The 14454-nt window shown below is 36.0% G+C and overlaps 1 long non-coding RNA gene across 1 annotated transcript; it reads left to right on the forward strand.

Annotated features, from left to right (window-relative positions):
- Positions 1–4117: 4117 nt before the first annotated feature.
- LOC147076491 (uncharacterized) lies at positions 4118–14134 on the forward strand. The gene is made up of 3 exons (XR_015069305.1): positions 4118–4382; positions 7080–7217; positions 8154–14134. It is a non-coding gene; the product is annotated as an uncharacterized LOC147076491 (long non-coding RNA).
- The last annotated feature ends 320 nt before the right edge of the window (positions 14135–14454 follow it).

A 14454-nucleotide genomic window follows, 5' to 3' on the forward strand; every position in this document is an offset into this window, starting at 1 on the left:
AAATTATAAGTTTAAGACGTTCACAACATGACATTTAGAAACCAAGATATATAAATATAACAGTATTTCATAAAAAAAGAGATATATCAGTAGATAAATTAGATAGGTACAAGGAAGTACACCGGATGAGTTAAGCAGACCCTATTTTAAGAATTTATAAAACAACGTCCACCTAAACTCATTCTCACGTAGGTGGAATAATATATCAACACCCGAAGCAATTTCGTTGAACATAGTTATCGCTCTCCCAATTTGCATTACCAGTGGCAGGTTGGATCTGCACCTTGGGAGAATAAGCAACTGATGGTCTCTATTTCTAAGATAGTTATCAGGGACACACAGGTCAACACTGCCCAGAATGGCAGAGTTCTCATTTATACCTCGTATAAGTCGAAAAAAATAGTAGCTAAATAAAGATTTATTCTATATTGCAGACTGCAGTATGTAAGCATGCCTAAGAGAAAGTCAGTTGGATAAAGCCACGGATAGTATCCATACAACCTCAAGTAAAGGAGTCTCAAGAATTTCTTCTGTACCCTCTCCACCATAAGGCCATACTTCAACTGATGCGGTGCCCAAACAATAGACACACTCTCAAGTCTGCTTCGAACTAAAGAATTAAATAAAAGTTTTAATTTTAACTTGTACGTATGCAGTTCGCCGTATCACTATTCACCGTAAAATGTTGATCTGAAATATATGGCCGTATAAAACTGTCCAACCTCTTTGGGTCGTATAGCACTAACATAAAATTCATGTCTAAATAAAATACTGTTCTTGTCGGTTTACACTTTGTAGGATGCCAGCAGCAAATAAATATTGAACATAGCCGAAATACTGGATTATTTGTTAGGTTAGGTATTCATTCTTGAATTCATGATTTTTTCCAAAATCAGCTATGAAAATTGAATTATTGTTCATATTGAATCTAATAAAACTGAAGACTATAATATTATTCATATCTTTCTGATAAGAAAGTTCAGGGCAAACTGTGCCACGGTGGAATGTTGTACGTACAATTTACATGTAACCACTACATATATCTTACTTTAACTAATCATAAGGGGGCTCCAAGCTTGTTAGCGCTTTAGACCTCCACGTACCTAAAACCGCCGTTGTTTGAGAGTTGGTTTCGTAGAAATGCTTTAATCCTCAGTAAATTATATGTAGGTATATGTACCTATGTGATTTGTGTTGCATTATAAAATAATAAAATAGGTGCGAGTATGTCCCTAATCTTTAGATTGACTAACACACAATCTATCTTCTTCAATCTTGATAAAACCTTGTCTCAAACAGTGGTGGTTTTAGGTACGTGGAGGTCTGCGGCGCTGATAGGTTTGGAGTCATCCTTATGAAAATGTTCCCTGTGCAATAGACCGCCATTACAGTGGATATTACAACCCAACAATATAATATAGTATGCAGTTGTCTAATATCAGGAATTTTAATGCCTCGATTATTTTTAATCTAAGGTTTAAGGACGAAGCGATCGCATCATCTGCGTCATGGAAAACCGCCACTGCTCTCAAAAGTTGCATAATATTTTGTATTCGATCCAGTGACGTCCCTAGATAAAATGCCGCCCCTAAGCAGCGCAAAATGCCGCCCCATTTCTATACAGTATTTTTTATCATCCTTTCATGAATCCAATATCTAAGAAATGTGTTGTATGCATGGCCCCCACAAGGGGGGGCTGACAAGGCTCTAGCCTGGGAGCCCGGGCTCAGGAAGGGCCCGGCGTGACGAGCCGACCAGATGAGTGAGATAAACACAGAACACAAATTTGCTCTAATAGTAAGAAAAGTCGCCTGTTTTGCTTGATAATATTAATAATTAAAACTATTTGGTTGTACGATGCAATTTTTTACTATGTGCCGATACTCGACAACTCCATAATTCAAATGGATGTACTCGTAGGTACATATTAAAAATAATATAAAAAAATCGCTAAAAATACACCATATGGATAACGCTACTGCAGCGCGTCATACTGACTTTACCCTTAGCGATAGGTAGGGGGGCCCGCCAAACATCCTAGCCTGGGGGCCCGCTTCATGATATGGGGGCCATGGTTGTATGGATACATTACTAACACAATATATTCCACTAAATCTAATTTAAATGCCATACCTACGTGAATAGACAATATTGCGTGTCCACGGTTTCAGATACATTTAAATATACACCTGACAACTTTCAACACTCGCGAATGACTGGCAAAAATATTTGGATAAATTAATTAGGTAGGTCAGTATGTACCTACCTATAATTCAAATATAATTCGCAAAAATACACGTGTCATTGCTAGTCGTCAAGGATGTGACGTCCAAATACAACGGAAGTAAACTAGAGATCGCGAACCCGACGAAAAAAATCAGGCCTGTTACACCTTTTATGTTAGGTAATACATTTTGTTTCCAACCAGTGAGCTCAATCTTTTAATGGAAAGATATTTCCGTTATTACTAAGTTTAGATACCTACCGATTTCTATATACACCTACTGATTCTCCTCGATTTGCCGCCTTTCGAGTCACTACCGCCCCCAAGCGACGCTTAATCTGCCTACCCCCACGGGACATCACTGATTCGTTCCTTCATTCGCCTTTATAATGTGCCGCCCATATTCAACACATAACCTGCCTAGTGCCTACCACCATGGGATGTAGGTTTTTTACATCATAATATTATGCGGCATACCTATGTACCTATCTAAAAAACATGTTTTTTGTTGTTAAATGAAAATGAAAAACACAGAAACCTTTGCGTAGAAATGATTTTATGATTGAGACACAAAACCATAGAAACATTAATGCATTAACAAACCCCCCAAACATGAAAATTATCAGCATGATTTTTACCATTGAAATTGAAAGCCAATAAACCTTTGGGCTTAGACAAATAAAAACACTGGCAAAAAAATGATTTGTAATTCTCCAGCACCCTTTTTAGAACAATTTCTTAGATTTTAATTTCTAACACAAAAATTTCGAAACACTAATGTCAGGTTTTTTTAGAAACCCAATCCCTAATGGAACTATCAAAAAATTCTCGGTGTCCACCCGAATTCCGGAGTGGTGTAGGTCATGGCTGGGGAGGGCTGACAGGGCTCTAGCCTGGGGGCCCGGGCTGTGGGGGACCCGGCGTGTCGGGTTGACGAAATAAGTGAGATAAACACACATCATAAATTAGCTTTAATAGTAAAAAAAGTCACCTGTGGCGCTATTATATTTCATGGCCATGAACATTTTCAATTAGGTACTTATATAATTGTGCAATATATTTTTTGATTATTATGTGTCGATACTCAACAGCTCCATTATTAAAGTGGATGTATTGAAAATCGCCAATAATTCACTGTATAAGTACCCTTAATTTGAACTAAAACATAATTTGAAAAACGTTAATGTAGTGTTTCACACTGCCTTTAATGTTAGCGGTAGGTAGGGGGCCCACCAAATATCCTAGCCTGAGGGCCCGTTTCAGGATGTGGAGGCCATGGTGTAGGTACACCGAGTGCAATAGACAACGAGAAATTAGACTGTGAAGAAGAAAAAGAGCCTATGGGACTAATTTACATTCTCCTCCTTGCCCCCCCCCCAATATTAAATCCTGGGTGCGCCACTGACTGTAGGTAGTTAAGGCGATACTTCAGTGAAACGGCAAATAATTTTCAACTGTAGGCGTGACGAAAGTTTGGACTCGCTGGCAGTCTGAAAATACTGCTGATGCTTCACACCCAAACCCCTTGATGCTCAATAATGACTAAGTATGATTAGTTTGAAGGGGTTAATGTTTGTATTGTTCTAAGATTTTAATAGTATTATCTTAATCTCAATTTTTTCTAGAAAATAAAAGTGGAAAATGCTTACAACCGAAGTATTTGAATTTGCAGCAGAACAATTTTTTTTTTTTTTTTTTTTTTTAAATTTTTAACTTCAATTAATTATTTTAATTTTTAATTTATTTTTTTAATTAAAAATAATAATATAAATCTATAGACAACAATATCATTGTTGTCTTTTACTACATGATTATTTTCTCTATCTGGCAAGACTTTATCGACCTAAATAATATTATTGTCTATTCCGTAAAACGTTTGACGTTTGACGAAAAGATAAACACTAAGCAGGGTTTCAGCTGTCAAAACAATTGCAGTGCGCTTATACATTTAAAACAAATTAGAGAATTTGTTATAATCATAGATTGATTATAACAACTTAACATATTGAAGATGGCATCTCTAGACGGGTCATCAAAAGACCCGTTGGCAATAGACGCAAGTCCTGGCGATGATTCTACCAATAATAATTCCTCGGATGAAGATTCTGACAGCTCAGAAACTGTTGAATCCATGTCTAGCGTTACAGAAGTTAACCACGTTAGTATACTATTCGATTATTTAATCTCTGTTTGCAATGACACAATTAGGTAAAGATACTTAGAATAGAAGAGGATGGAAACCATTAGTTTCGGAACTTAAAAACAAACATAAACCTTACACAACCTATGTATTTTTCGTCTCTGGAAATTTGTACCTACGCAGTTCACCGTGTGTTGTATCAGAAATAGATGACCGTACAGTAGGTACTTATTGAATCAAATTCATATCCATAAAATATCCAAAGTTATGTATGATTTAATTGCATAATTTTAGATATTTTATAGATAGATAAGTATTTTTTTACTATTACAGTACTCTTTCAGTAATCCGCCACCCCTAAAACCAAACAAGTGTCCAATTAGTGAAAGCAGCGGATTATAGTGCATAGGTACATACAAAATATGGTAAAAATTAAAACAGGTACTTATTTCGTAAAAATAGTTTTTTTTTTTTTGAGAAATTTGTACTAGCAAATTACGGTTTTATTTATAATCAAAATCAAGTATTTTTTATTAAATTATACATATTTATAAACTAAATATTAAGCAGCAATCACAACCAGTTATTCTGACCATGTCCGATCCTAATAGGATCATATGGGCCTCTACAGAGTAGAGGTTTGTTTTAACAGATTTTTGTTTTTTACGAGAAATGGATGTCAGCCACTTGCTCAACCTATTAGGTCCATACCCTGACTCACACACAAATTGAAAAACAATATGTGCACTTGCCACAACCAGGATTCGAACCTGGGACCCACGGAGTGATAGTCCAACGCTTAAGTCGCGCGGCCACCATGGGTGTCGAACCAGTTGTTCAGTGAGGCAGATATTGTTGAATGGCTTAGGATTCCTGGCTTTCCCTATGACCAAAAGCTTCAGCTTGTGTGTCCTGCATTGGAGCATGGCATAATTGTGATGCGGTCCATGGGTAGAGTTGGGTTTCTGGAATTTCCCGACGGGAATTCTCGAGAAATTATCGAGATTTCCCATCCCGAATCTCGAGAATTGAAATTTTTAACATTTCTGGAAATCCCGAATCTCAGGAATCTTTTCTTGGGATTCGGGATTTCTTTATTATCAAATATTAATTGAAAAACGATTTTCTATATGTAAAAACTGGACATAAACCACAAAACGTTCAAAGACTGATCAGGGTATTGAAAACAATTAAGCCAATGTCGACCCATAATGAGAGCAATTTTTGCAATATCAGGGAATTTTGTGTCTCAAAAGCGTACGCGATTGTCAGACGCAACGATTGAAAGTCTGTATTTTTTGTAATTATATTATTTTAATAAGTAAAGTTTTGAATTATTTTTGTTTTCCTACTTCTATTTTGTTTGTCATCTTACATAAATAAAAAAATCGTATTTTTTTGGAATTTGTCTGTTTTTATACTGATTTTAGGATTATTAGTTTTTTTTTAAATTGCCCGATATCTCGAGAATTCTTTTCTGGAAATCCCGAATCTCGAGATTGAGATTTTCTCGGGAAATACTCAACTCTATCCATGGGCACTTTCCTCCCTGGTACATTATTTTCTTCGCGATGAACGTACGTTTTACGAAGGAGAAGTTTCCAAAATAAACCCGTCTCATCTGCGTTGTATACTTGTACGCGGCGGACTACTGAATTTGACAATCAAATACCGGCGAATTATAGAGCTTGATTTTGTGCTTTCAACTAAGTAGTAAAAACAACGGCGGATAATTGAGAATGTATTGTATGTATTATGACTTGGTTTTCGCAAGGTTTCATTGATTTTTAAAAACTAACCAACACCATCTATAAATTGTAGTCTTATTTCAATGAAAGCAAATGACCGTATGACCGACCCAAGTTAGTGTGCACTATTTATGGCGGATCTTAACAGGGTACCTCCACCCTTCGCCACTGCATTCTCTTTACCTAAGTGGTTACCGAATGCACGTGGAATCATAATTGTTAGGATCCCTAGTGTGTATTTGGCTTTTCGACAATATCAAAATAAACATCAGATGCCTCAGATGGTTTCATCAATTCATTAGTGCAACGGGTCTTTGACTGATACAGGCCTTACATAGAATGTTGTCATCAGAGAGCCAATCCGTAGAGAAGGCTCTACGATAACCAAATCATCCGGGTCACGATCCTCAGGAATGAGGTCCTAGTGAAGATGAAGTAACCTAGTAGACCTGAAAACCTTCCTCTTTGTGCGTCCGCCTGCAATCTAGCAATGGTTTTTCCCAACTTTCTAATTTTTTAATCCCGTCGCATATTTTTATAGTCACATTAAAAAAACAACATGTGTTTGTTAATCAAACCTGCCACCCATGGCTTTAGAGAGGGGCGCTTTATTGACTTAACTACCGTTTTAAATAATTTATCTCAGTCGTTTTGAACGTGTGTGCAATTTTCAAGGGTGCTGCGGACGGAAAAAATTATAATTCCAGACAACCATATTAATTTCTGACATGTTTAATTGGCAATCATTACATACACTCGATTACGTTCCCATCACAGTGTACGGGTAAAAGTAAACTTGCCATTTAAAATGAACACATAATGTGCAATTATCTTATTCTTTTCTTCTTCTCAGGATCCATTTGGTAGAAGTTTTATACAACGCCTTTAGAAAATTTCATTAGAGTGTTGAAAGCATGTTATTGTTATTTTGAATTTAAATGATTATCATTGCAATTCTTTATTGCAGATCGGAGCACCGATCGTGATCGATGATTCGGACACTGACAGTGCTGCCAGCAGCTGCGATGAGGAAACGCCACCAGGACAAAATGTAATCACCGAGTTCGTCGAATGTAAAACCACACCATACGTTATCGACCGACTGGTAATATTTTTTTTATTACAGTTTTTTTAATGTTTGAAGGGGTACAAGTTAAGCAAAAACATTCAACGTTGCTGTGTAATTTATAACATCATTTCATACACAGGATTTCGTGGAGTGTAATCTAATTGCATGAATACATAAATGTATTCTTAGTTCAATGATAACAACTACGTATGTCTGACAAAGTTTAGTGTGCACCATTTATGTCGAATCTCCACAGCCCACCTCCGCTCTTCGCTACTGCTCCATATAATGATCTTAAAAAATTTCAATAATTACTTTTTCATTGACGGTTCTTAGATAGAAATGTAAAAAACATGGGTGTTGTCGATTCTCTTTTTGAGATAATGGACCTTGAGCATTATAGCTCGTTTACACGTGCATCGATTTACTGCTGACAGTAAATATTATCGTAGACATGACAAGAAAATGGACGTGTAAACACGTATTTATCGTGCAATTTGCAAGACTACATGCATGGATCAAAAAAATTTATTCTGAATTTTCACGCGTTAGTTGTGAATTACATGACGTATGTGCATTCGCAGTAAAATGATAGTGGAGAATCTGCCGGAAAAATATACAACCTATACCATGCAGAGCATTTTGACGTTTACCAATTTCCGCAACCTGTCAAAAAGCACCATACAAAGAAAACAAAACGTCTCCCTTACGCATGAAGAATGAGATTGGAGAGACAGTTAGCACTTTTGCATTATGAACAGTTATTATAGCAATAATTTAATTTAGTGGCAGTAAATCCATGCACGTGTACAAGCGCTTTTACATTACTGCACATTGTTGTTTTGCGCGTGTTAGTGAGTAGTGGATAAGGTCTCTAGTGGCAGGTTGGTGGAGGGCAGTGGAGATCCACTAGTGCAAACATATATTCCATACGATTTAAATACGTGTATGTATATTTGATTGTTTTTACAGGATGATTGTCCGAGAGAAGAAGACATACCAAACCCTGAGAAGAATATAAAATGTGAAATACAGCCCGTCAATACAAACCGACAGTCTGATGATGCATCATATCTACCTGGAATCCAAGTTAAGGAGTTGCAAATAAGAACGGATGAATCCATCGATATAAGCACAGTGGTAATTAAGGAAGAATCTTTGAATTGCGTAACAATCGATGAGGACCAAATAAAAAACGACATATTAAGCGCAGTGAAAGTGTTGCGCGTAACATTACCGGTGATGTCATTACATTTGCGTAATTTCATCTGCAAGTTTTGCTACAAGATCTTCACGACAGCGTCTTCCTTCCGCATCCACAGAAGTAATGTCCACGGAAAGGATACAAGGTTACATTGCAGGCTCTGTCCGTTCACGTGTTATTCTGCGGACACCATGGCGAATCATAAAACTACGGTGAACCACAATGACGAAGAAATAAAAAGTGATCTGACATTATTCGACACTATAAACAATACGTATAAATGTAGTATTTGTTCGTACGTTTGTGATTCGTTACGTAAAGCAAGCGAACATAATACAATTCACTCGGATAAATACAAATTTAAATGTCAGATTTGTTCGTATGTTTGTAAAGAATCGAGTGAATTGTCGCTACATAACAGCTCCGTTCACTCAGATGTGTATATGTACAAATGTGAATATTGTTCGTACACAGCTAAAACGTTACATCACTTTGTAATTCACAAACGTAAACACAAAAATGAATTACGTTTAAAATGTAAATCTTGTTCATTCGTTTGTAAAGATTTGAACGAGTTTAACGCGCACAGGTTAGTTCACAACGGAAGGAATGGACAGTACAATTGTTATTTGTGTCCGTACCGATGCAAACACTTAAGTGGTCTCACACGTCATATCAAAAATCATAAGTCACGCAAAGATCACATGTGCCCTGTGTGTCCATACGAATGTGTGACACTAGAAAGCTTAGAATCGCATATATTGACGCATAATTTTATTACGCGTTATAGGTGTATCATATGCCGTTTCGAATGCGAAACATCTGAAGAAATAATTCAACATAAGTCTTTTCACAATGTTAAAATACTTACATGTCGAAAGTGTCCATATAAAACGATGAATCTTGGCGTAATGGAATGTCACAGTTTAATTCATACTGGTTTTAAACCCTTTAAATATGAAAACACCGAAATAGATGGTATCGGTAGCGTTAATAATGAAGATATCCTCAGATGTGACTTGTGTCCTTTCGTTACATCGGGCTTAAGTCAGTTAACTTTGCACCGATTGGCTCATTGTTACGTTAGACTGTTTAAACACGATGATGGTTTAATGACCGACGATAACGAAACGAATTGTTATGACATTTCTTTTGACAACGATAATGAACAATTGATATATACAAAAGTTGTTATGTTACTTTGTAAGATATGCCCGTACGAATGTAATCATTTGACAGATATGATAGAGCACGAATCACTGCATGGTATCAATTCAAAAGATACTGACGAATTGTTCAAATGTCACTTGTGCCCTTATTTTAATAAATCGTTTTACATGGTAAAAAAGCATTCGGAGATTCATATGGATTCAAATCGTGATGAAAGTAACATTAATTATATATTTTCTTTGATTGAAAAGGGGCGTATGTCCGATGAAAGCGGTGACGTATTGTTTAAATGTGACTTATGTCGTTTTTCTTGTAAGTTTTTGTATGATTTAAAACAACACAAACTGACGCATCCTGGAGTATTGGAGGTCAGTGACGAGTCTTCATCGGATTGCGAAAAATTAGATGATTCGAACGGGCGTAAGTCCGGTGAGAGATGGTTTCATTGTAACTTGTGCCGTTATAAAACTTCAAGATATCCGCTTTTAAAAATACATAGAATTTTGCATAGAGACGTTAAATTATTTAAATGTGATAATTGCAGTTATAAAACTGTCATAAAAAGTAGATTTAAATTACATAAAATTATTCATGTGACGGGTAAAATGGTTAAGTGCAGATTTTTCAAATCAAATGATATTTCGCGAAAGTATTTTGTATGTAAATTGTGTGATTTTAAAACGTGGCATTCTAAGTTACTGAAATCACATAAAAAAAAACATTTAAATCCTACTGTTGCTAATGTTATGACGCTACATAGCTGTGACATGTGCTCTATGCAATATAAAATGTTGATAAATTTAGAAAAGCATCGTTTGACTCATGAAAGCAATTTAAAAAAACAAAATGAATCAATCGATACGAATGAACTAGTCATTGTTAGTAGTGAGTCAATTGAGTCAGAAAAATCTGTTGAAAAAAGTAACGAATCAGTTTGTAATGATATTACAGATAAAAATTTTGATTTCACGAGTTCTGTAGTTCAAAATGACAATGATTCAATTGGTATTATTAGCAGAGATAACTCAGTTAGGCCCGAAGGGACGGTGAATGAAAATAGTCGCAACAGTGACACGCAATATTCATGTGACTTGTGCCATTTTCACTGCGAAACGTTGGTTCATCTCGACAAACATAGATTGTTATCACATAAGGAAACAGAAGTAGTTAATGACAAAATCAACTTCAAATCAAATTTTTCGGGTCACATAAATGAAGGGGAAAAGCAGGATGATGTTACCATTCAAAAAATGAACCAGTCCATCGGTGATATTAAACAAAGTGTTTTGACAAAAACTTGCACCGTGTGCTTGCATAAATTTACAAATTTGCGGACACTTATAGCACATTACAAATCTGAACACCCTGGAAAAGGGTACTTAAAATGTGACATGTGTCCGTATGAGTGTATGTTCGGTAGCCGGTTAGCGAGGCACAAGTCGACGCACATCACCGAAAAGCTGTTCAAATGTTTAGTATGCGATTTCAGGTGCAAGACCAAATATCTTCTCGAGAAACACGAGCGTATTCACAGTGACGATAAGCCCTATAAATGCGATGTGTGCCCCTACGCAGCCGTGTCCGTCGCCCTGTTGAACGTCCACAGAGCGATTCACTTTCCCGACAAACGGCACAAATGCCCGCTTTGTGATTACAGCACGGTACAAAAATACAAATTGACCGTACATAATTTGACGCATACAAAAATAAAATCGCACAAATGTGACTTGTGCCCTTATAGTAGTACTATGGCTGGTAATTTGAAGCTGCATAAGTCAAACAGGCACTACATCGAGAGGACGGCAAATAAAATAAGCTGTGACTTGTGCCCTTATAAGACGAATCTGCCGGTTTTGTTGAAACGACACAAACGCAGACATCACAGTGAGTCGTGTGATAAAAACAAGAAAGTGTTTCAATGCGACATGTGCCCTTATAAATCTATTGTGAAAACGAATTTAATAAATCATATAACGTTTGTTCATAATCCTAATAATAAATTTTACAAATGCGAAGCATGCAATTATTCATGCAAACGATTGAAGTCATTAGAGATACATAAAAAATGTCATACTAACGAGCGAGCGTTTAAATGTGACTTGTGCCCTTATGCGAGCACGACTAAACTTGGGTTAAACAAACACCGATTGATCCACGACCCGGTGAAGCCGTACAAATGCGACCTCTGCGATTATTGCACGGTACACAAACCAAAGCTGAAAACGCACAGAATGGTACATTTCAATGATAAGCCGCTGAAATGTGACTTGTGCCCTTTCCGATGCAAACAGCCGACTAATCTTAAGGATCATAAGAAAAGACATACTGGAGAAAAACCGTTCATGTGTGACGTCTGTGGATATACGAGTAGTGGCAGGGGGCAGTTGAATAAACATATTCTTGCTAATCATACTGAAAAATCGGTTTAAACAAGAACAATGAAGAAAACTTCTCTCTTCCTTGCAACTTTATTCCATGTATTCACTGCGAGTGCAATATACCGTGATGTGATTCGCGAGTGGTTATCACCTTGGTTACTCTAAGCAAGTCATGTCGAACGTGTCGATCTGGGGGTGGATTTTGGTCGATCACACTATAGAAGTTGAGACATGAAAATGTAAGAAGCGTGTATATATTCGATTTTAGCATCCTGTGATTTAATTGATATTTTCAAGTTATTAATTCCTAATGTAGGTAGCTATACTTTTAAAACTGTAGAGCAGTGATTCTCAACCGGGCCGAAACAAAGAAAAAACTAGAAATATGTATTTATAATTTAACGAAAACAAATGAATCTGAAAAACGGTGCAGTATTATTGTTGGATCGCCCATAGCATACTTAAAGTATTAGAGTTTAGTTTAGGCAGGTTTTAATTGACTATTAACAACTGCACCATCTACTAATTATTGCAGTAGCGATGGGTGGAGGTAGGCTATTAAGATCCGTCATAAATAGTGCACATTAAACTTTGTTAGTTATAAGAATTTGTTTTTATTGAACTAATACTTCAATTTATATATGAGGCGTCTAATTACAAAAAGTGACAAGTGCACAATTCAATATTTTCGGGAAACAACGTTTTTATGTTTCAAGCTTCAATTATTTATTTTAACGTGAGATTATTTTTTCCGTTGTATTCTATGTCGAAATTAGAACCAAATGGCAATTTGTTTCAGCCGATAAACTCTTAAATGTAATAAATATTTAGTAGCTATTTTAGCTATTTGTAGCTCACTTTTTAATTTACTCCGCATAAGGCACATATTTCCGTGGCACTGTCATGAGTTTACCAGATGCTAGAGCATGGGAGACGCCCTTTTCAATATTGAACGTTCCCTTATTGGATGACTTAAACCCGCGCTAAATCAACCAAGTTTTAAATAATATGAAACACGGACTTGGCGCTTTTTCTGATAAATCGAGACTTAAAATATTATTTTTCGTAGAGTTATGTCGCGTTTTGGAATTTATAGATCAATACATATTGTGTAAAATTATGCAAAGAATACGTGCGTATTTTTTTCTCGGTTTTGACCAAATGTGGACTTATCGCTTTTTGGAATTAGCGCCTCATATGGTATTTGTTAGTTTTTAAAAATCAATTAAACCCTACCTAAACCAAACCATAATGGTTTTGGCATATTTTGGGCGATACGACAAAATTGTGCACACTTTTTCACTCATACTTATTTGTTTTCGTTGAATTAAGAATACATATTAGACCTTTTGTTGGTTCGTTCAAACCAAACTATAACAGATAAAAAATATTATTCTATCTATGAAATATTCAAAGTTATGTATGATATAATATTAGATATTTTATAGATAGACAAATACTTTTTGACTATTATCTATTATGGCTTGGTTTCGCAGGGTTTAATTGAATTTTAAAAACTAACCAACATCATCTGTAAATTGTAGTCTTATTTAAATGAAAACAAATACATAAGACTGACTAAGCTTAGTGTGCACTATTTATGGTGGATCTTAACAACCTACATCCACCCTTCGCCACTGGTGTGCACTATTTATGTCGAATCTTAACAGCTTACCTCCACCCCTCGCGACTGATGTATGTAGACTTGCCATTAAGGTGCACGGCTCTTGCTCGGGGGTCTGGGGACGGCAGTTGGGAATATTTGAATATCGCCGGTTCCAGATCTTGAATCCGATGGGCTTGTACGCTACTATAACTCTTTGAGTCTCAAAATGCAATGATGAGTGTGAACTTGCCACAAATTATTCCAGAATGCTAAACACTGATATATTTAAGTTCTGTCGCCATAGATGAGAGGTTTCTTCAACGGATTAGGGTAATTCAGTTATTTACCAAAACAGTAAAACCTTGGATTGCAAGTAATTTAGTTTGTGAGTGTTTTGCAAGACGAACAAATTTTTGTAAAAAAAGATGATCTGAATAAGACTGTAGCAGTGCAAATGACAACAATTTGATTTACAAGTGCTTTGGATTACAAACCCGTATTGGAAATGATTTACGAATTACAAATCCAAGGTTTTACAGTACAGATTAATCAATTAGTATATTTATATAAATACAGATTTATTAAATTATATTCATTAAACCATGTATATATTGTACATATTAATATATAATAATATAATATATCAAACTAAATAAATTTGGCATTTAAATTTTACTTTCTTCCTTTGCCCGTGGTCACTTTGGAGGTGAAGCATACAGGCACCACACGGTGTGTCCAAGTGTACCTGTCCCTCATCAGTCTTCCCAGGTCTTTGATACATTACCGATAGCAAGCATCGATACTTGCACATAGTGTCTAATAAATTAATAAATCTTCAACTATATCCGGCCTCAAGTATTTCTGTGTGGCCTGCGAGCTTTAATTGTATTTCTTATCAATAAATAAAAATTCTTT

This window comes from Rhyacophila brunnea, unplaced genomic scaffold, assembly GCF_057557595.1.
Source record: "Rhyacophila brunnea isolate RB1 unplaced genomic scaffold, BYU_Rbru_1.0 scaffold_13, whole genome shotgun sequence".
Classification (NCBI taxonomy): domain Eukaryota; kingdom Metazoa; phylum Arthropoda; class Insecta; order Trichoptera; family Rhyacophilidae; genus Rhyacophila; species Rhyacophila brunnea.